The 22029-nt window shown below is 38.9% G+C and overlaps 1 protein-coding gene and 1 long non-coding RNA gene across 5 annotated transcripts in view; one reads left to right on the plus strand and one right to left on the minus strand.

Annotated features, from left to right (window-relative positions):
• Nucleotides 1-22029, plus strand: part of LOC309494163 (NACHT, LRR and PYD domains-containing protein 1 homolog) — a 266736-nt gene that overhangs the window by 192271 nt on the left and 52436 nt on the right. The gene's annotated exons all lie outside the window — the stretch shown is intronic.
• LOC309494181 lies at nucleotides 617-1762 on the minus strand. Its single transcript, XR_014204246.1, has 3 exons — nucleotides 1591-1762; nucleotides 1374-1485; nucleotides 617-735 (listed from the first exon to the last, which is right to left on the minus strand). It is a non-coding gene; the product is annotated as an uncharacterized lncRNA (long non-coding RNA).

Here is a 22029-nt window from a genome sequence, read left to right on the forward strand (position 1 = left end):
ATGATTCATATCAGGTTAATACTAAAATTGCTTAGCAGCCGTTATTTATGCAAGATAAACAGAAAGTAAAACAGCACAAGGAAGACAGGTTTCATGTTTAATGCATTTTTTATTAGACCACACTACAAAAATAGGATAAACACACTTTTTAATAACAGATTTGAATAGAATAGAAATAATATCACAGCATTAATGTAGAATCAAGGAGTTCAAATACAACTTTCCATTATCAACATTTTTTACTTTGAAACATTTAATTCTGGCCCACTGCGTTTAGTTGTCTATGCACACACACTTTTTAATAACAGATTTGATTTGAATTGAAAAGAATAGAATATAAATAATATCACAGCATTAATGTAGAATCAAGGAGTTCAAATACCATTTTCCAATATCAACATTTTTAACTTTGAAACATTTAATTCTGTCCCACTGTGTTTGAGTTGTCTACGCACACACTTTTTAATAACAGATTTGAATTGAAACGAATAGAATAGAATAGAAATATCACAGCATTAATGTAGAATCAAGGAGTTCAAATACCATTTTCTAATATCAAAATTTTTAACTTTGAAACATTTAATTCTGGCCCACCGCGTTTTTGAGTTGTCTGCCTGTTCGCCCTCTGGCTTCGGCCACCATCCCTATCAGAGGCTAACCACAGACACCTGGTGATGAGCAGCTCTGTTTCCTCTTCTGTAGAATCTTTGGTCAGGGCATTGCGGCGGACTGCATCTGAGAAAAACACAAGATAGAAGAGGGCAGCATGACCACGTGATGTTACTCAGCAACCACCAAAACTTCATTTGGATGCAGGGCTCTACACTTACATTTCTTTTTAATTTAAAAAGTTTAGGAGCACAGTCAAAAATTTAGGAGCACCTTCTGATCAATGACAAATTAACCTACCCATTAAAAGGCGATATTTAATCAAATTACTTGCAGGGTTTTTTTTTTTTTTTTTAAGCGCATATTCTTAACTAAATCACAGCCTTTGTGATTTCATGATAGCACTATGCTATATTATGATTGTAAATGGTTTTAAATAGATCGCGTAGCCTTAGAAAACGGTGTAATAATGTTATTCATGGATTCTCGTCTGTGGAATGCGCCACTTCCGGTATTTTGCCGGTTACTCAACACGGGTAAATTGCTATTGAGGATTTTTTTAAATCAAGTACTCGACTTTAATCGAGGAATCGTTGCAGCTCTAGTTTCAATGGAGGGTGCACCCATAGAACCTGATCAGGTCAGTCGCACTGGTGCTCCTAAATACTTTGTCACTGTCACACCCAGTAAAAAAAAAAAAAAAAAGTCGCACTGTAGAGCCCTGGGATGTCACCACAGTGCAGTTATCCAGCACTGACACTCACCCAGAACCACACTTTTAATGAGTCTCGCCAGCGAAGTGTTCATTGCTCTTTTCAGGACCTTCCCCACAGTGTCTTTAAGAGTCATGCCTCCGACCATTCCAAGGAGAACAGTCTGAAACAAAGACATGTAACTCGTTAGTTATTTAAGGAATATAGCATGAGTGAGAGTGGGCACTGTCTTTTAGGAATGATCTGATTAATGCATAATTTAACTCACCAAATTCTTCTTCTCCTCTGGATTCTTTAACGTCTCCTCCAAACATTGTAGCTCCTCAATAGTTGAAAGTGGGAGGCCAAAATGTGTTGGGTCTGGCGTGAAGTCTGGAACTGCTGGAGATTTGTAGGAGCTGCATCAGGATGAGCAACTGCTGCTCTCTGATAGAATCAAGCTGGATAAGGATCTCCTTAGCAATTGCTGTAAGACACAAGAAAAAGCAGGCATAACAGATTAGTAGCAAAACATTGTATGTAGATATGTCAGAGTAAACCGAGAGAGATCACTTTGTAGAATTCCTACCTGTAGGCACAGCCTCCTGAGAAGACTTGGTGTTGAGACTCCATGGTCTTCCATGGTGTTGTTTTCCATGGTTGTGTTGACATTTCTGCCTTTATAACTGAGGGGATTATAATCAGAGGAAGGTTAAGTTTAAAATAAAAATGTTGAATGTAATATATTTTTCTCCTGGTCCTTATTTTAAATAGGTCAGAAAAAATATCAATATTATCGATATGACCGATATGAAACGCTTACATCATGATACAGTTTTCAGCCATATTGCCCAGCCCTAGGGTAGCTAATAAACTTTTCAAACCTGTCTGTACAGACCGCATTTAGCCAAAGGTAATGTTGATGTTAGCTATAAAGTGCGATTTCAGTTTGCGCCATAAAAGTACAACTAGAGGCCAATTCACACCGCAGACAAACGCCAGCAAACACCAACAAAAAAAGTCACCAACAAAAGTTGGCCGTTGTATTCAGAATGTTATGAAAAATAAGTGTCATGTTCACACTGCCCCAACAGAAACCGACAAACTCAAGCACCCACGGAAAAACACGAGATATTCATTCATTTTAACCAATACAAGTAAAAGATTGCAGCTTTCAGACACAACTTTCTTCTCGTTTTATATTGTTAAATGTCGAGAGTGCATCTGTTACAGGCCCCTGTGCAAAAGGCCATTAAATGCACTTCACGACGTCATGTCACAGCATTCACAAAATGGCGGACGGTCTGCACATAGATCTTCACAACCCAGAACATTAATACACAAAATATTTGCAGCATGAACGAATGACAGGACTCGTGTGCATATTAAGTTGTTGTATCATACCTGTAAAAACAGGAGCGAACGTGTCAGCGTAATCATAATCCCCAGCAACTGTGAGGTCGCCGGCGCAGCTGCTCCTCTAACGTTATAAGAGTCCTCAGTTCATTTTCATAATTAGAGTCCCGATCTCACTCAGCAACAGACATGACCCAGCTTTCAGCAGACCAAAGTCCCACATCATTCCTCTATTTACATAAGTAAAATAAATATTTTCTTACAGGATCAAAATGTGCACATACTTTAGGACAAAACGTGTTTGTTGGCGTTTGTCTGTGCGGTATGAATTGGCCTTAAGCCAGCTAACATTTGTTCCACTTTATTTTCTTCCACAGATCAAAGACTGTGCTCGTAAATATCATTCACGTAAATTGCATTCAATAAAAATGGTGTCTAGCCTAGCAACTAATTCTTTGCCAACTAGCAGAACGAAAATATGATCTGCTAGCGCAAAAACAGCGCAGCTAACGTTAGTCAACATTAGCTTCGTTCGCGCCATAAAAGTAGCATATTACCCCAATTTGCACTACTTTACTCAGACAAAAATTTGATATTGTTGTCCTAATCTTTCTTTTCGTTTCATCTAGGGAAGCACTGTCAAATGAACATGAACAAAGTTTAAACGGATCGATAATAATCAACATTTAATCAGCAACAGTTCGAAATATGTAGGTCGACGTAACTCGATTGAAACTATGCTCGGCATGAAATGTTGATGCTTTTTAAGGAAATTGAACACAAGACTTACCTCAAGTTCACTGTAATGACGCAGGATCGAAAAGGGATGATTTTAAGTCAGGCGTTGAGTTTTATCTCACCGAAAGTGAGACACGTCTTGCGTGCTGACGCTCGCTGCAGCAACTGTTGAAATCGGCTTCATACCGGTAAACGCATCTGAGCCGAGCGCCCAGAGTTTAACCGTCACTGCTGGTAAACATTTGAAATAGCAAGTAAAATGAATTTGAGACTCAGTGTTGCTAACAAGACGTTGTGCATGTAGGCTACCCATCCCATCAACCCAAGTAAACACAGGATAGCTAACGTTACATCTTAAAAATTATGTTGGCCGGTAGAAACATATTTTGGCCGGCATTTTGTTTCTGTTACCCACCATTGGTAAACGAGCCAAAAGTTAACAAAGTTGTATGTATAGATGCCTGCCTGCAGGTGGCAAAGTGACTTGGCCTTTTTGCGGTTGCCACTACTCAGCCGATGCGCGACTGACTGCAATCACCGTGACTGTGCGAGTGATGTCAAGCGCCCATGCATGTTTAAAATACACGTAAAGAATCTTCATGACAACTAAATATTTTTGCTATGGTTATAAATATTAAAGAATGCTCTGTGCAAAATGACACTCGACGAGTATAACAAATACAGTCAGGAGTTTACGTCAATTTTAAAATAATTTTTATGTTAATTATTGCTACATTAAAACCATCCTTTATTTAACCTAAGCCGAGACATTTCCAGAAGTGGTCCAGATCATACAGAAGCTAGAGCCGAGTTACCAGTTACGGTGAACATGAATCGGCCCAGTGCTTTACAGCCGTAACAAAAATGCATGTGCCAGAGCGAGCTGCGGGCCACAATCGGCCCGGTTAACACACGCCGATGCCGAGTCTAAGCCGCAGGCGTATGGGGTGAGATTTCGGTCACAATTCTGCGCGCGCAAGATCACATTTTGAGCGTGCAAAAGGCCATTTCGCACGCGCGTGAACTGAGTTTTGCGGAGAAATGTTCGTCTCGCAGATAAGAAAACATTGCGAGCGAACGAAAATCAATTTTGCATTTAAAATAAGTATTTGGATGTGCGCGGACGTTCTCTTTCGCGTGTGCAAAGTTTCACTTTCTTGCTCCTTTCATACCAGCCGTGAGCGCTCTCTAAGCGCAGACGGCTCGCTTGCTCAACACAACCCAGCGTTAACAAAATGCCATAATTCCAGCCAATCAGAGACGAGACTGCTAAATTCTGATTGGCTGGCTTGAAAACCAATCACAAGACTCCCTGCATCACCGACTGCGGAAGATAACTAGTGCAGTTGAGTAAAGTTGGCAGTAAATTCACAGATTCGAATTTCCCGGGTCAATAACTCGTGAGCTAAACGTTGTTACTGCACAAATAACACCTCTTTTTAATCGTAGTAATGTAGACAAGCAGCTACAACCTAATTGTCCTCCAAACGAGCTTTCCCTCGCAGTGGACAAAATACATTGATCTCTATGCGCAGGCGGCAGCGAGACAGATCCGAAGGGACCGTCTGAAAAGTGCAAAACCCGAAAAGCGTTACTACGAAAACAGTCAATAACTTCACTGTCACACACTATAGTGTCATCAAATTCAGTTCACACATCACTGATGTCCTGATGGTACTACAACACTTATTTTGTATAAATATCGTTTTGCATATTTTTTTATGATTATTACTTACTGTAATTTCACTGTAATTCACTGTATTGTTGGCAAATTCAGTTCACACATCACTGCTGTCCTGATGGTGGTTATACTACAAGACTTATTTTGGGAAAAATACAGATTTTAAATTGTATATTGTAAATGTAGAAGTTTTATGATTTTTATGAAAAATATTCAATAACTTCACTGTAATTTACTGTATTGTTGCCAAATTCAGTTCACACATCACTGCTGTCCTGAAGGTTATACAACAACACTTATTTTGGTAAAATATATATTTTAAATTGTATATACTATTGTAAATATATAATTTTTATGATTTTTATGATAAATATTCAATAACTTTACTGTAATTCACTGTATTGTTGCCAAATTCAGTTCACACATCACTGATGTCCTGATGGTTATACTACAACACTTATTTTGAAAAAAAATAAAAAAAAATAAAGTTGTATACAATTGTAAATTTATGATTTTTTTAATGATTTTTATGAAAATATTCAATAACTTCACTGTAATTCACTGTATTGTTGCCTAATTAGTTCACACATCACTGCTGTCCTGAAGGTTATAGCCTACTACAACACTTATTTTGGAAAAATATATATTTTAAATTTTATACAGTTGTAAATGTATAAATGTTATGATTTTTATGAAAACTATTCAATAACTTTACTGTAATTCACTATATTGTTGCCAAATTCAGTTCACACATCACTGCTGTCCTGAAGGTTATACTACAACACTTATTTTGGGGAAAATATATTTTAAGTTGTATATACAATTGTAAATGTATAATTTTTATGAAAAATATTTAATAACTTAACTAATTCACTGTATTGTTGCCAAATTTAGTTCACCCATCACTGCTGTCCTGATGGTTATTCAACAATCGAATCTGTGAATTTACTGCCAACTTTACTCAACTGCACTAGTTCTCTTCTGCAGTCGGTGATGCACGGAGTCTTGTGATTGGTTTTCAAGCCAGCCAATTAGAATTTAGCAGTCTCGTCTCTGATTGGCTGGAATTATGGCATATTGTAACGCTGGGTTGTGTTGAGCAAGCGAGCCGTCTGTGCTTAGAGAGCGCTCACGGCTGGTATGAAAGGAGCAAGAAAGTGAAACTTTGCACACGCGAAAGAGAACGTCCGCGCACATCCAAATACTTATTTTAAATGCAAAATTGATTTTCGTTCGCTCGCAATATTTTCTTATCTGCGAGACGAACATTTCTCCGCAAAACTCAGTTCACGCGCGTGCGAAATGCCCTTTTGCACCCTCAAAATGTGATCTTGCGCGCGCAGAATTGTGACCGAAATCTCACCCCATACAGGCGCCGCGGGGCAGCCGAGCTCGGGCCGATTATACATGCTATCTGGGGCATAGTGTTGATATGGCAACTAGTAAATACTCTTAGTTTCGTCTTGCTGGTGTAACGAGTTATAATAAGTACAATCCAAGCTTAATATATTGTTGTTTTTTCCCTAAAATCCTTATTATTTTATTACTGATTTATTTCTGTTTTTCTTTGAGCAATATATGTTGATTCTGTGATTCACTCTCTAGAGACTTTTATTTTGACATATTTTTCTGCCGCTGTCCTGGGCCCGGTTTTTCAAAAGTAATCCACTAGGATTTTGGATAACGGATTGGATCAAATCTTGAAAATGGGTTTTTCAAAAGAAAAAACGGATTACATAATCGGATTAGATCATGTAATCCAATCTTGGTTTTGATACGGATCAAACCTTTAGTTTGGGTTTTTCAGAACTTTTTTGTAGGATTTGGATCACTTTGATCCAAAAAATCTGGATTAAACTGATCCCATCAGAAGGGTGGATTCAGCGTGGGTTTCATGCCCAAAATGTAATGAAAACTTAAAAAATGTATCAAATAATACTATATTTGGATCATGCAGTATCTTACAAGATATCCTATTTATTCATAAGGTTTTAATTTTATTTGTTCATCCGTCAGGCTACAGTGATTAGGCAGGCTTTAACGTATTCAGCCTTTCAGTATAGGCCTACAGCAAAGTAGAAAGAGTTTGGCCTCATAAAATAATCCCCCAAACAGCTGTCAAAATTGACCAAAAACAATACATTTTATTCTGTCACTAATTGATATATATTCATCACAATCGAAAATATTTTTGTTTTTAGAATATTTATTAGTGATGTATGCAATGATTACAGAATAACCAAAAAAATGCAAAGAATGGCAATCACTGATTTTTGAAATCCAAAACAAATCCAAATCAGAAATAGTGTCTAACTATTGCGTCCCTTGTTGCACGTCCTGTTTGCTCGTTCTGGCAGAATGCAGGAGGTTGGTTAGGGTCTCCAAGGGGCTCAGGTGCATCATTGTCAGCACAGAGAGGGACATTGCACTTAGTAGCGATGTTGTGCAGGACAATACAGGCAAGGGTTATGTTGCATGCTTTCTGTGGTTCCGCTCTCAGGTAGTTAAGGCATGCAAAGCGCCTCTTAAGAACTCCATTTAAACGCTCAATTGCACATCTTACTTTTTTTTAAATGTGTGTGTTTTCATTTCAAATAAAAATAAACTTATATTGACCCCACACTGGCTATTCTACTTGTTGCTCTTTACATATCTATAGTTGTGATTTCCTATCCTGTTTGAGCACTGGTTATCCAGATTTGGTGATCCTGAAAAGTTCCTATCTGGATCAGATTGATCCAATCCGATGTTGCTTTGAAAAACTGGCTCAAAAGTAAGCTGGATTACGTGATCACGGATCGCAAAAAAAAGGATTACTAAATCCGGATCAATTTAATCCGGATTAAACCTTTTGAAAAACCGGGCCCAGGTGCCATTTTGAGTGTGCGCGCGCGCCTCTCTCCAGTTCGCATTGCACATGCTGGGGAGAGGTAACTGTACGTTCACACCGCCGCCGACTTGAGCTGCAAAGAAGCTCTGGCCGCCCAGTCAAGGACGCTTGTCAAAAAAGTACGGGGAAGCTTGTTGACGCTTTGGCCGCTCTGAAGTCTGTGTCACACCATGAAATGTAAACAGAAAAAAAAACAAGCAATACATTGATACTAGGAACCTTTTATAATGACAGCATTTTTATAACCGATTTGGTCGGGAAAAAAAATATTTTGATTAATATGCGCGAGGGAGAGAGAGCAAGACGTATTGTTTGAAGACGGTGAAGGTGAGTGCGCGCGCGCGGCCGGGGCTCTCTCTGTTTTGTAACTGGTCCCTATATGAAAATAACGTCATATCATAAATGATAGGAAACCCAGCAACAACGATTATCAGTTTCTCCTCCATTTTCTCGGAACTAATGTTTTGGTAGGAACGAAAGTTTACATCGTATGTTTCTCCGGAATCAGCCAGCGCGAAGGACGTCTATATTCCGATTGGTTGCTGGCGTTTGCCGCTGCCAGAGCCATAGAGAGAGAGAGTTGCGACACTCCCATAGACCTCCGTTGTAAATAATGGCGGCGCTTTTAACCGCCTACTTCCGGGATATGAAGATCGGAATAGTTCCAAACACTGTCATTTGGGCGTTGGACACCATTCACTTACATTGCTGCGCGTCGAGTTGTTCCAGAGTTAAGTTGCCGAAATATCGACCTCTTTTGAATTGTCAACTGTCTATATTGTATCAGAGGCCCTTTGCGATGCTTATACTGGTCTTCATTTGTACATGCACAGCGTAATTATTTATATTTTATGTTGGTTGTTTCAACCAATTTTCAAGCACTGCCTGCTAGCTAACGTTAGTTAGCTAGCGCGACTTCGTCAGCTAAGAGTTCGGTAATGAATCGCTACCACCTTTATAGCAACTTTTATTTAATTACATTTTTTGGGATATACTAACTTTTCATTATGTTATTATTGTCTTGAGTGAAGCGGCTTGTGAGAACAATGCTGGACCTTTAGGATTGTTATGGCCATCACCAGTCCTGTCTGTTTCATGGATCACCTGCCCCTGGTTTTTGTTTTTCTTGTTCACACACACAACAAGCACACATTTTTGTTGTCTGTCATTGTTTAATAAAAAATATTTTATTTGAATACCTTCATTTGTATCAGCCATGCTTAAATTCGTTTTTAATCTGTTATAGTTTTGATAATGTGTATGGCCTTAATCTTAAAATAATATTCTTAGTCTTAACATGATCATGTTTCACGTTGTGGTCCTGGGGGTGGCCACTTTCATCAGAAGAAGTGAGCTAGCTTCTAAGCGAATTCTGAACGGACCGCCACGGCAGACCTCTTGCGTGATCACGAAGGTAGGCTAATGGCTGAATCAAAATTTATAAGCAAAATCACGGGAATCAATAGCCTAATACAGCCCAGTTGTGCTAAAATAAATATCATGAGACGTCCATCATCAGATGAATGATATGGAAAAGTTAAGTTAGAGCCGCTAAAGCCAGTGCTACTACCCATGCGAACATGAACACTAAGCTTTTCCCTCCAAAAATATAGCTTAAAACTTATCTCCAAATGCAAAACTGACATTAACAAAATGCAATAATGCAATAACAGCTGAAAAAGTACTTGGGTGTGTGTTTTATTTTATATTTACCGTTCAATAATGCAATCGCTGCTGTCTGTCCCATAGAAGAACATGACAGCCAGCGTACGTTTTGGAACTATTGGGGCTTACATGAACCACGTGACAGCCATAGCGGCGACATCAAAGAGTGTCGCAACTCTCTCTCTCTATGGCTCTGGCCGCTGCTTGCCGCTGAAACGCGTCATAGCTCATTACCATAAAGTTGAGATACTTTCAACTTTCTGGTTGACGCTCAAAACGCTCAAAACGCGACGCCGATGGATTTGACGCTCCTTGCAGCTGAGAGAAGCCAGCTTCCATTGAAAATGAATGACTTCCGGTAACTTTGGAAGCTCAAGTCGGCGGCGGTGTGAACGCACAGTAAGCGTTTTTCAGAGCTCTTCAATTTATGAGCAAATTAAGTTTGCAAAGTGTGTAAATTTATTTAATAACCTCTTGTAAACAGTATGGAGACTGTATAGTGTTGTTTTGTTGTTTGTTATATGCGCGAGTGGATCAATAATTTGGAGATATATCGTGTGAGCTGTATGATCTGTATTAGCAAGGTTTTGAGTCATTAATCAACTAACTAGTGTTGTATCATACAGGTGATGCAATAATGAGATGCTCACGTCATTTATCAACTTTATTGGTGTTGATCCACAGATGGTGAGAAGTCCATGTTGGGCGTGACTGTTAATAAACATCCCCATTTTGATGAACTGCAGTAACGGTGTCCTGGTCCTTCTTATACACAACGCAGAGAGAGAGTATCGTAACAGCGGTCAGCTGCAGACCGGTTACACTGGCATGTGTGGAAGTATTTAAACCAACCCAGCTAACATGAGTCCAGCGGGCCAGTGGCGGACCACCGGTGGCAAAGTTGGCGGCCCACTGGCGGGATCACTGGCGTTTTGCTCCTCGTTATTCCAGCGGACCACCAGCGCTGCCGCCGCTTTCCCGACGGTGGTCCGCTATCCGCTGGTTTATAATGATTGTTTTCTGGCGGACCACGGTCGGTCCACGGGGCATATTATGATTTTTTTTTTTTCATTACTGGATAATTATAATACTTATAATTAGATCCAATGTAGGCTAATATTAATCTTTTACGAATTAAGTAATCAAAATCAAAAAGTACACAACTGCAAATCATTTAAAATATATAAATTTTATTGGTAAGAAGACACATAACATACTCAAAATAAACACATGTAAATAAACATAAAATAACTATATAACCATTATGATAAATATTCAAAATATATTAAACATATGTAGGCTACTTTTGTTAATATATCAGAATATCTTATTATTTTATTATTATTATAAATAATATTGTTTAACATTTTACTATATACCATACATATATATAAATAATATTATTTGACTTATTAACAGGATATATAAGATCATAAGATTATATTATAGTACATATTATTATTATTATTATATTGTTTATAACATTGTACTATACTATAAAGAAACATATATATTTATAAATAACATAAATAAATAAATATATTTATATATATAAAAAAAAAAAAAAATATATATATATATATATATATATATATATATATATATATATATATATATATATATATACACTGCTCAAAAAAATAAAGGGAACACTTTTTAATCAGAGAATAGCATCAAGTCAGTTAAACTCCTGGGATATTGATCTGGTCAGTTAAGTAACAGAGGGGGTTGGTAATCAGTTTCAGCTGCTTTAGTGTTAATGAAATTAACAGCAGGTGCACTAGATGGGCAACAGTGAGACAACCCCCAAAACAGGAATGGTTTTACAGGTGGAGGCCACTGACATTTTTTCCCTACTCATCTTTTTGGACTGTTTTTCACCAGTTTTGCATTTGGCTAGGGTCAGTGTCACTACTGGTAGCATGAGGCGATACCTGGACCCTACAGAGGTTGCGCAGGCAGTCCAGCTCCTTCAGGATGGCTCATCAATACGTGCCATTGCCAGAAGGTTTGCTGTGTCTCCCAGCACAGTCTCAAGAGCATGGAGGAGATTCCAGGAAGACAGACAGCTACTCTAGGAGAGCTGGACAGGGCCGTAGAAGGTCCTTAACCCATCAGCAGGACCGGTATCTGCTCCTTTGTGCGAGGAGGAACATGATGAGCACTGCCAGAGCCCTACAAAATGACCTCCAGCAGGCCACTGGTGTGAATGTCTCTGACCAAACAATCAGAAACAGACTTCATGAGGGTGGCCTGAGGGCCCGACGGCCTCTAGTGGGCCCTGTGCTCACTGCCCAGCACCAGGGAGCTCGATTGGCATTTCCCATTGAACACCAGAAGTGGCAGGTCCGCCACTGGTGCCCTGTGGTTTTCACAAATGAGAGCAGGTTCACCCTGAGCACGTGACAGACAGGAAAGGGTCTGGAGAAGCCGTGGAGAATGTTATGCTGCCAGTAACATCGTTCAGCATGACCGGTTTGGTGGTGGGTCAGTGATGGTCTGGGGAGGCATATCCATGGAGAGACGCACAGACCTCTGCAGGCTAGACAATGGCACCCTGACTGCCATTAGGTATCGGGATGAAATCCTTGGATCCATTGTCAGACCCTATGCTGGTGCAGTGGGTCCTGGGTTCCTCCTGGTGCACAACAATGCCCGGCCTCATGTGGTGAGAACATGCAGGCAGTTCCTGGAGGATGAAGGAATGATACCATTGAAGGGCCACCACGCTCACCTGACCTACATCCAATAGAACACCTCTGGGACATTGTGTTTCGGTCCATCTGACATCACCTGGTTGCACCTCAGACTGTCCAGGAGCTCAGTGATGCGCTGGTCCAGATCTGGGAGGAAATACCCCAGGACACCATCCGTCATCTCAGTAGGAGCATGTCCCGACGTTGTCAGGCATGCATACAAGCATGTGGGGGCCATACAAACTACTGAGTACCATTTTGAGTTGCTGCAATGAAATTTCAGCAAAACTGACAAGCCTGCTACATAATTTTTTCACTTAGATTTCCGGGGTGTCTTTGAATTCAATCCTCTGTAGGTTGATCATTTTCATTTCCATCAAACGATGTGGCATCCTTTCGTTCATAACACATTACCCAGTCCATATTAGTATAGATATCCAGCATGATATTTTTCCCCATTGAGATCTGATGTGTTTTCAAAGTGTTCCTTTAATTTTTTTTGAGCAGTGTATATATATGAGCCCCTTCAGTCTTCCTGCCGTTGTTTCCTGCCCCCTTCTCTGTCAGCAGATCCTTCAAAAATGTTGAACCCACTTCTTGGAGGCTGCCTTCTGTTGTCTCTCTTGTAGCGGTTCTTTCTTATCGCTCCTGAAATCACAGAAAACTTGTCATTAGTTTTTTAGTTCATCATTTGCCTTTCTTCATATATATATATATATATATAGGCCTACACTGTTAGAAAAATCTGTAGAAATTACAGTATTACTGGCAGCTACTTGCCAATAACTTACTGTAGATTTAAATTGATGTTATTTACTGGCAACAATTTGTTCAAAATTAAATGAACATTAAACATTAACAAGTCTTTGTCTTTACAGAATAAAACTAAAATAACAGCCTCATGCAAAGCATTCTGGGAACCAAATTCTGAAGGAAATAAACCAGGAAAAGGTTGATGAAGATTTCTGGTTCCCAGAATGCTTTACATCAGGTTGTTATTTTATAGTTTTATTCTGTAAAGACAAAGATTTGTTAATGTTTAATGTTCATTTAACTTTGAACAAACTGTTGCCAGTAAATAGCATACATTTAAATCTACAGTAAGTTACTGGCAAACAGCTGCATAACTACAGCACATTGTTTACAGTGTACAGTATAGGCTACCTGTCAAAAGAAACATGAAAAAATAAAGGTGCCCTGTTTCAAAGTCCAAATTGTCTCAAGAGGTAAAATGTGTGTTCCAGAAATGTATTTAATTATAATAACTTAATGGCTAATAATAATAACTTACTGTGAACAATGTGTTTCAGTGCTAGCTGGCTGAAAGAGATCTTCTGTCCCGAGCCTGTCCGGTTACACAGCCTGGACAGGTCATTGGAAAACATGCAGGCAAGCATCCTTCCTATGGAGTCCTTTATTGTTTTCCCCCCTTTTGGAGCCAAAAACCTCACCTGTAACATAAACTGACATAGTTATTGATCTTTGACTTCATAAGCATGAACAATATAATAGGGCCTATACACATGTACAGAATCTCCATTTTGATTCATCCCAGACAAAGCTCTTAATATTTTAATGAAGTCGTCTAATATCTCTATAGCTTCATGTATAAACATTGTGTACACAGAAGTAGGCCAACACAAAAGACAAAACGTACTAATGCAGCATAGTTCTCAAGGTCTTTCAATCAGTAACTAATGAGATTCATGTAAAGAAATGATGTTCTTGCCAAATGAGCATTTTCTCCTGAAGCTCAACACTATTAGTGAGCCGATGCTCAAGCTCCTCTAGCATCAGCCTGTTCTTCAGAGGCAGCACAGTGTCTTCTGGCAGAGCCATGTCCTCTTGCCAGCCTCTGGTCAGCTGCATCAGAAGGCTGTGGTTTACTGTGCTCTGGTACTGCAGCTCTCTGACATCCTCTGTCAGTTTCTGAAGAAGTGCTGAACAATCAGTCTATGAAAAGCTTAAAACATCACATTGGACTTTGGAGTGAATAACAAGATAAAAACAGAATTCAAGACACCATATATCTGTTAGAATCGCAGTTACCTTCAGACTGACGACCAGCAGGGCCCAGGGAAGATTGAGCTGTTTGGGATGAAATATACAACATTTTGTTAAAATTGGCATTTTAAAATTACATTCAGTGTAAATGCATTTATGCCACTTAAGAGAGGCTTTAAACAGACGCTAAAGCTAAGTGCTATTCATATTTTATTCAGACTTGTTTTAGCTTTAGCTGGGTAATAAAAAATAATAACATTAAATAAAAACACTACAGGAAATACAACATTAATCCCAGCAGTTCCTGACCTGGGGCCTCATGTACAAAGACTTGCGTTGAATTCATACTAAAACATTGCGTACGGACAAAGCTGTAAATGTGCGTACGCACAAAAAAAAACAGATGTATGAATCTCTGCGTACGAAGGATCCCACGCATACTCTCTTTGTACATCCCAGTTAACGTAAAATTGAGCGCACATGCACGAGCACAACGCCCAACCCAGTCTCCTCCCTTAATTAAATTAATTTAAATATGGTAATGAGTCCACTTTGGCAAAAGAAAGCAGTAAGAAAATGGCGGCAAGAAACGAAACTTTACAGAGAGTGAATTGGAGGTGCTACTATCGGAGGTAGAAACGAAAAAAAAAAATTATTTGGAACTTTGTCCTCCGGAATTAATAACAAAAGGAAAAAATATGAGTGGGAGAGTTTGGCTGATGCCGTCAATGCGGTGGGATCTGAAAGTCGCACTGTAGAGTAGACTGAGTACAGTTGAGACACTTTTTGCGTTTTGATTTTTCACACAAAAATAGACACTGAAAAGAAGTGAATTTCCACATGACACGCCACATGACATTTCATTACCTTGTAGACTAAGATATTATCAATCAATAATACCCACAAGTAGTTTATATTTTCCACAATTAGCTCATAAAAATAAGGTGCTTTTTGTCACAGCTTTGTCTCAACTGTAACGTTACCCATATCATGTGGTACAGTTGAGACACCCCATTTTTAATGATGTGAAGGTAACTAACCATTCATTGTAAATAAAAAAATAAAAAAAAGACAAATAAAGAAAATAACAATTGTGCAACATTTTTGTTTATTCATCCATTTATATTCATTCATTTTATTTAAATTAGCACTGGTTAAAATGTATAAAGCAGGAACAAGATATGTAACAATATTTATTAATAATACACAGTTTAAATATCACAAATATCACATTTTATTTTCATTTGCATCCTATGCTGGCTAATTACGGCGTTTAAACTGTTATCATAACACTGAACAACTAAACAATGTGTTTCCTAATAGAACTCTATCGGGGGTACAGTAGATATGTGTCTCAACTATCCCCCGCTGGCCACATTTCTCTAGATTTTGCAATTACCTTGCATGACACAATACCATGAAATACAGAATAACGTTTGTGGTGATACCAGTTACGTTTAACAGTCACATAAGGATAATAAGCTATTCATTGTGGAGAGTGCATGGTGAAGTGAACGTCATATCTTAGAAAAAAAAAAACTTTCCCCGATATCTTCGGATCGGAGATGCGTCCGTTGTTCAAATTTCCCACGATCAAAGAGGACACTAATACGCACGTGCACAGCAAAAATCACAACTTGTGCTTGCTGCGAACGCAAGTTATTTAAGGTGTCTCAACTGTACACATGTCTCAACTGTACACAGTCTACCCTAAATGACCTTAAAAAGAAATGGTCTGATATAAAGGTGGACATTACACTAAAGCTGCCATTGCCATAGACTAAGGGTTGTATCAATTTGCATATGCTTTTATATGTTCTTACTTAATTGCAAAATTGATAGAATATTCCCATAAGGCTCGACAATATATGTCAATTATTTTATAAATTGCAAATTAATAGCAATGCTTCCCACAGGTGGTGGTGCGATAGACTTGTAGAACAATTCGTTGTGTAATGTTTGCAACTTCACTTCATTGCCTGTAAGAGTCGCCAACGTACAAAAACAATGAGAAATGTACGTACGCCAGACATGAAATTGGCGTGGAGGAACGCACATTCTCGCGATAATTTCACTGTTAGTACATCCGACCGTAAGCGTGAAAGCTGGCGTACGCAACGTTTTTGTGCGTACGCAAGATTGATACATGAGGCCCCAGGGCTTGACATTAACCCTTGTCATGTGTGCTTGTCCTTAATTTGAACAAGTAAAAGCGATCATTCTTGTCAGAGTAACATATGTTTTGTGTTGTAACTATTTAAGTATTTATGTTTGATATTTACCCGGCCCAAGGGCATTTTTTCTTACCCTTATATAGGCCGTTTTTTCCTTGCTCTTATTAAATGTATGCTTCATCTGTCATTGTAAATTATTTTAAATGTGATCAATAAATTCAATTACATTAATAAGACACAAGGCTGTTACCAATCAAATTAAATCATTTACACTGAAAATTACAACTGCATTATAATATGTTATATATTATTTATATGTTATGACTATGAGAATGATTTGAATAATTTTTTAATATACATAATGAATGTTGGAAAGAATGATATAAACCGCCAATAGGGGTAGCTTTCCCTCTTAATGAGCGAGTCATTGAGTCATTTGTTCAAATGGCTGATTTGTTCAGGAATGAGGCACGTCTATGAATGGGTCATTAATGAATCTTTAACTCAACCGATTCGTTCAAAATGCTGAATCATTCAGTAATGAAAACACGTGTTCCTGTGAGATGCGTCATGGTTCTGCTCTGTGATCTTTGTTTGGAAGGATTGTCGCTGCTGAAACAGAACAAAAAGTCAATATTGCGTCTAAAATGTAAGTGACTTAATATTAATTACTTGTTTATTGAACTGTTGTATGAAATAAATGCCATATTTTGACCTCAGTATGTTAACTTCAAAGTTATGCCTCTTCAAAAAAATGCTAACTAACGTTATCATAAAAGCGAAACAACTTGTAAGAAACTCTCCTTTTCACCATTAGGCCTATTATTTTACTAGAAGACCACAGATAAACATTCAGTTTTCAGTTTTCTACATAACTTGCTCCATTGAGATTCATTTAGTGTTTCAGTGTCAGCTTTTACTTGTAACGGACGCCAACGGTTGACTTGAATCTTCTACTGAAAAAAGAAAAACACCAACATTGATTGCCTGTGGGTGAGTAAATTAACAGCAATTTAAACATTTTGGGTCAACTATTCATTTATTTTGCTATTTTCATGTGAATGTTTATATTATAATAACATTGCGGTTCAAATATCAATATGACATCATAATAATAATAATGCAATATTATTATTATTATTAGGTCACATTGTGCAGTATGAGTCATGATTTTCGATTAGTTTATTTTATTATAGAATATTGAATAGGTAGGCTAAGGCTACATATATTATTATTATATGCCTATACGCAGAGTTTCGGTTAATTTTGGTGCAATGGTGATCGTCAGCGCCTCAAGTCCTGATTATTGTCTGCTATATTTGCTTATTTATTAAATGCAGGCAATTGATTGATGAAACATTGATTCAAATTAAGATAAAATGTATACAAAACGAAAACAGACATCAATAATCAGCATATGAATATGTTTCAAATGTGCTAAATAAATAGTTAAAGCACACAGAGAAAAACTAATTTTAAAGAATCAAGAGCCCAAATAAAGCTGACTCTAATCACGAAGTCAAATGAAACATTCAATGAATCAACACCAAAACAACAACATTTATTTATTTTAATGTACTTGCAAAGTATTAAAAAAGTATTAAAAGGTGATAAATCAATTTTGGGAAAATTAAGACCCTTAAAAAGTATTAAAAAGTCTTATCACGGCTTTATAAAGTCTTACATTTTGAAAGTATTTTTTCTGAATTAGCTGTCCAACAGTTTGAGTCCCCAAAACATCGTAAAAGTGTGTGAATTTAGTCATTTTGTTTAAAAAACGAACAGGTACATCATAAACGAGGCTATTGTGGGTGCGTTGGTAAATTGCCTCTGAGAGCACCAGAGCGGGCAGGCGGGCGGAAGTTCAAAAGCACAATCATGTACGCTCTGGCGGTCCCAGTGCGTATTATGTTAAAAGTATCACTGATGTAAATGGTTACAGCTTGAAGTGGCGGTGAGGTATTAAAAAATATTGAGAAGGTCTTGAAAAGGTATTAAAATTAACTTCAAGATTCCTGCATATACCCTGGTATTATTTTATTTATTTTTATGGGATACCATAAAATATACTTATAATTTTTTCATAAACACAGAATGCCCACCCAGTGCTATTCAGTCCAGAGTTACATTTTAACAGACAGTGTGTGTTAAAAATCTATACGTGTCACAATACCATCAACACATGCCAGTGGCGGTGGTTCTAGACTCATTTTACTAGGGGGGCCGAGGAGGGGCCAGTACGGTGACCAAATGCGCTTCAGGTGTCTTTCACTTTTAACGTACCAATGTCTTTGCCAGAGACCGAAATATATATTTATTTGGCATTCCTAATTCAAAGTAAAATGTTGTTTCATCCGTGATCTCTATCTCCGACTGCTGTGGGCTATCGTACAGTATGACCGGTACGGTTCCCTAAACTCGTGGCCACGAGAAATAGATGTCGTTCTCTCAAAATATGAAGTCGTGGCCACGAGAAAAATATATCGTTCCCTCAACATATGATCTCAAGGCCACGACATAATGATGTCGTTACCTCAACAAAATGATCTCGTGGCCACACGATATTATCACGTTCCCACGAGTATATATGTTGTGGCCACGACCAAACCAAGTGAACCGCACATGTCCCCTCCCGGTCACCGTACTGGCCCCTCCTTGGCCTCCCTAGTCAAATTAGGATTTTCAGCCCCCAATGAGGGTATGATTTAAAAAAAAAGTTAGACTTTAGTTTAGGGTCTAATGCTCACTATTAAGTTTCATTAACATGCATATGGCAGGGTTTTATAATCACTGAGGTCCTGAATGTGAGGTAGGCTATTTCAGCTCAGCTCAGCTACCGGTCGGACGCTCTTGCTTACTGCTCCGCGCTTTGCTCTATCGCTTTCATATTTTATCTTCTATATTTTTATATTTTAGCTCCTTTTATCACCTAATTTTAACTTCAGCAAATCAGCACAGTGCTCAAACGACAAAGTTTGGATTACCACAAAAACGCAGAATTCTTCTACCCGACCAGCTTACATTCCGGGGAAAGGAAAACACAACTGCCTACAAGGATAAGAGAGAAAATGCCTCTTCTGGAATCTACTTGCTGCACTAACTGCCACAGACTTTTACAAAGGATTGCAGTTCTTGAAACAAAGTTATTTACGGGACCACCAAACCAGACGGAACACACAACAGAGCTTCGTCATGGACACCCTCAGCATATAGCCGGTGAGTCCCATGAAACTAGTGCTCCTCGACAGGTAGAGAAACAAGCCGATCGACTTACAAATCGATGGCACAAACAGGGAGCGAGACCCAAAGGCACTCGAGACATCAGATTGTCACGAGCCCCACATATTGCCGCAGTAGCATCCTCTACCCCAGATACAGCTCTGACAAGGATGGCAAACACTGGTCTCCCACCAACACCTATACATCTTGAGAACAGATTTGAAGTACTAATGAATGTAAATGAGGAATCCCCAAACGTGATGAATGTGATCGAACACAGACTGTATCAGCCAGTAGCTAACACTGATGCTAACTGGCGCTCAAGGTCGAGCAGACAGCGGCACTCAGCTCAGAGCGCAGCCGAGCCCAGGACTCTGATAGTGGGGGACTCCATAATCAGAAACATTAGCAGCAGGGATACAACTACATGCTGCCTTCCAAAAGCAACAACTTCTGATATAAACAGGGAACTTCAGAACATTCTGATGAAACATAAGACTGCAAATCGACTCATAATTCATGTGGGGAAGAATGATATTCATAAAGAGCAGTCAGAACTCCTTAAGAAGGATTTCAATGAACTTTTTGAAACACTTAAAAGACTGAAAGTTCAAACATTCATCAGTGGACCACTCCCAGCAAGAGGAACAAACAGGTTTTCTCGGCTGCTTGGGATTAATACATGGCTGCAAAAAACCTGCAATATAAAAGGAGTAAACTTCATTGACAACTTCAATCTTTTCTGGAGTCAGAGACAACTATTTCATCGGGATGGCCATCACCCAAACAAACTTGGTTCAAGAGTGTTAAAGGACAATATCGACTTCTCCCTCAATCATCCTTCTGCAGTGTGTGTCAATCTGAACGACACACACACACCTGGAAACAGTATGAATGAACACGGGACTTCACTTCAGCAACAAGATGGACATGCGGTTGACATATCACACAAGGACAATGATAACACCACTGAGCCACAACAACCTCTGCTCACGGATACAATCTCAGCTGAGCCATGCCCACAGAGCTCACCACAGACAGACATATTAGAACTGCTCCAAGATTCAGCACCCAAGGACGACTTCCTGGAAAACAGCCAGGGAAGCCAGGACAGCATATCACAGCCTCCTATAACACCTGAGCAACAGCCCCTTTCACCAGATACTTTCTCACTCTCGCCAGCGACTCCACTCCTGTGCTTCTCACAGAAAATGGAAGAATTAGTGCATGCTGGAACCAGACTATCCCACTCTTTTGCTGCAAGCCCCCAGATACCAACCAAAAATCGTCAGGCACCTCAAACACCGAAGCCTGCGCGCCGAGCTCGCCCGCCCCCTCCTCCTGTGAGAGCTCTTCGGCCTCTTCGGCCAAAACGCCAGGGCCCACACCCTCCTCCATCTGCTCGAGGTGAACCAAAAACAACTGATACCAGCTCTCAGTGATGTGTTTTGGGTTCCTGTTATGATAACAGTAACTTTCTCAAATGTTTACAGAACAAGCGGGAACCCAGTGTGCCTGTATCTGTAACTTTCTCTATTTCTGTTCTATTACAAGATAGAAAGTCTAAGGCCTTCAATAGCCGTACAGCAAACCCAACTAATCTGGTGCCTATTACATGTCAAACTAAGATTGCTGTGGGGACAAAAAGTAAGACTGTTAAGTTAGCACTTTTAAACATTCGCTCACTTAAAAATAAATCACTTCTAGTCAACGACTTAATAACCACAAACAACCTGGACTTTATGTTTCTAAATGAAACCTGGCTAGAACACAGCTGCAGTGCAACAATCCTCAATGAAACAGCCCCTCCTAACTTTACTTTTATGAGTGTCTGCAGAGCTGTTAAGAGAGGTGGGGGTCTAGCTGCTCTTTTTAAAGATATCTATCAATGTAAGCAAATATCATTTGGGAATTACCCGTCTTTCGAATATCTGGGTACTGTGTTAAAAGGTGCTCCTCGCATTTTACTTATCATTATTTACAGGCCTCCAAAATACTCTCCAGCCTTTGCTGAGGACTTTACAGAACTGTTATCAACAATTACCTCAGAGTTTGACTGTTTTGCCATTGCTGGAGATTTTAACATTCACATAGATAATGCAGAAAACAATATGGCAAAAGAAATCAAAACTGTTTTAAAAACTTTTGATCTGACTCAGCATGTACATGGACCCACACACAATCATGGACACACTCTAGATTTACTTATCAGTAAGGGTCTAAACATTTCATCGATTTTTATTAAGGATGTAGCACTGTCTGATCATTTCTGTATTTTCTTTGATATATTGATCTCTCCTGCCAC

The sequence above is a fragment of the Leuciscus leuciscus genome, assembly GCF_965113295.1.
Source record: "Leuciscus leuciscus genome assembly, chromosome: 3".
NCBI classification, from domain to species: domain Eukaryota; kingdom Metazoa; phylum Chordata; class Actinopteri; order Cypriniformes; family Leuciscidae; genus Leuciscus; species Leuciscus leuciscus.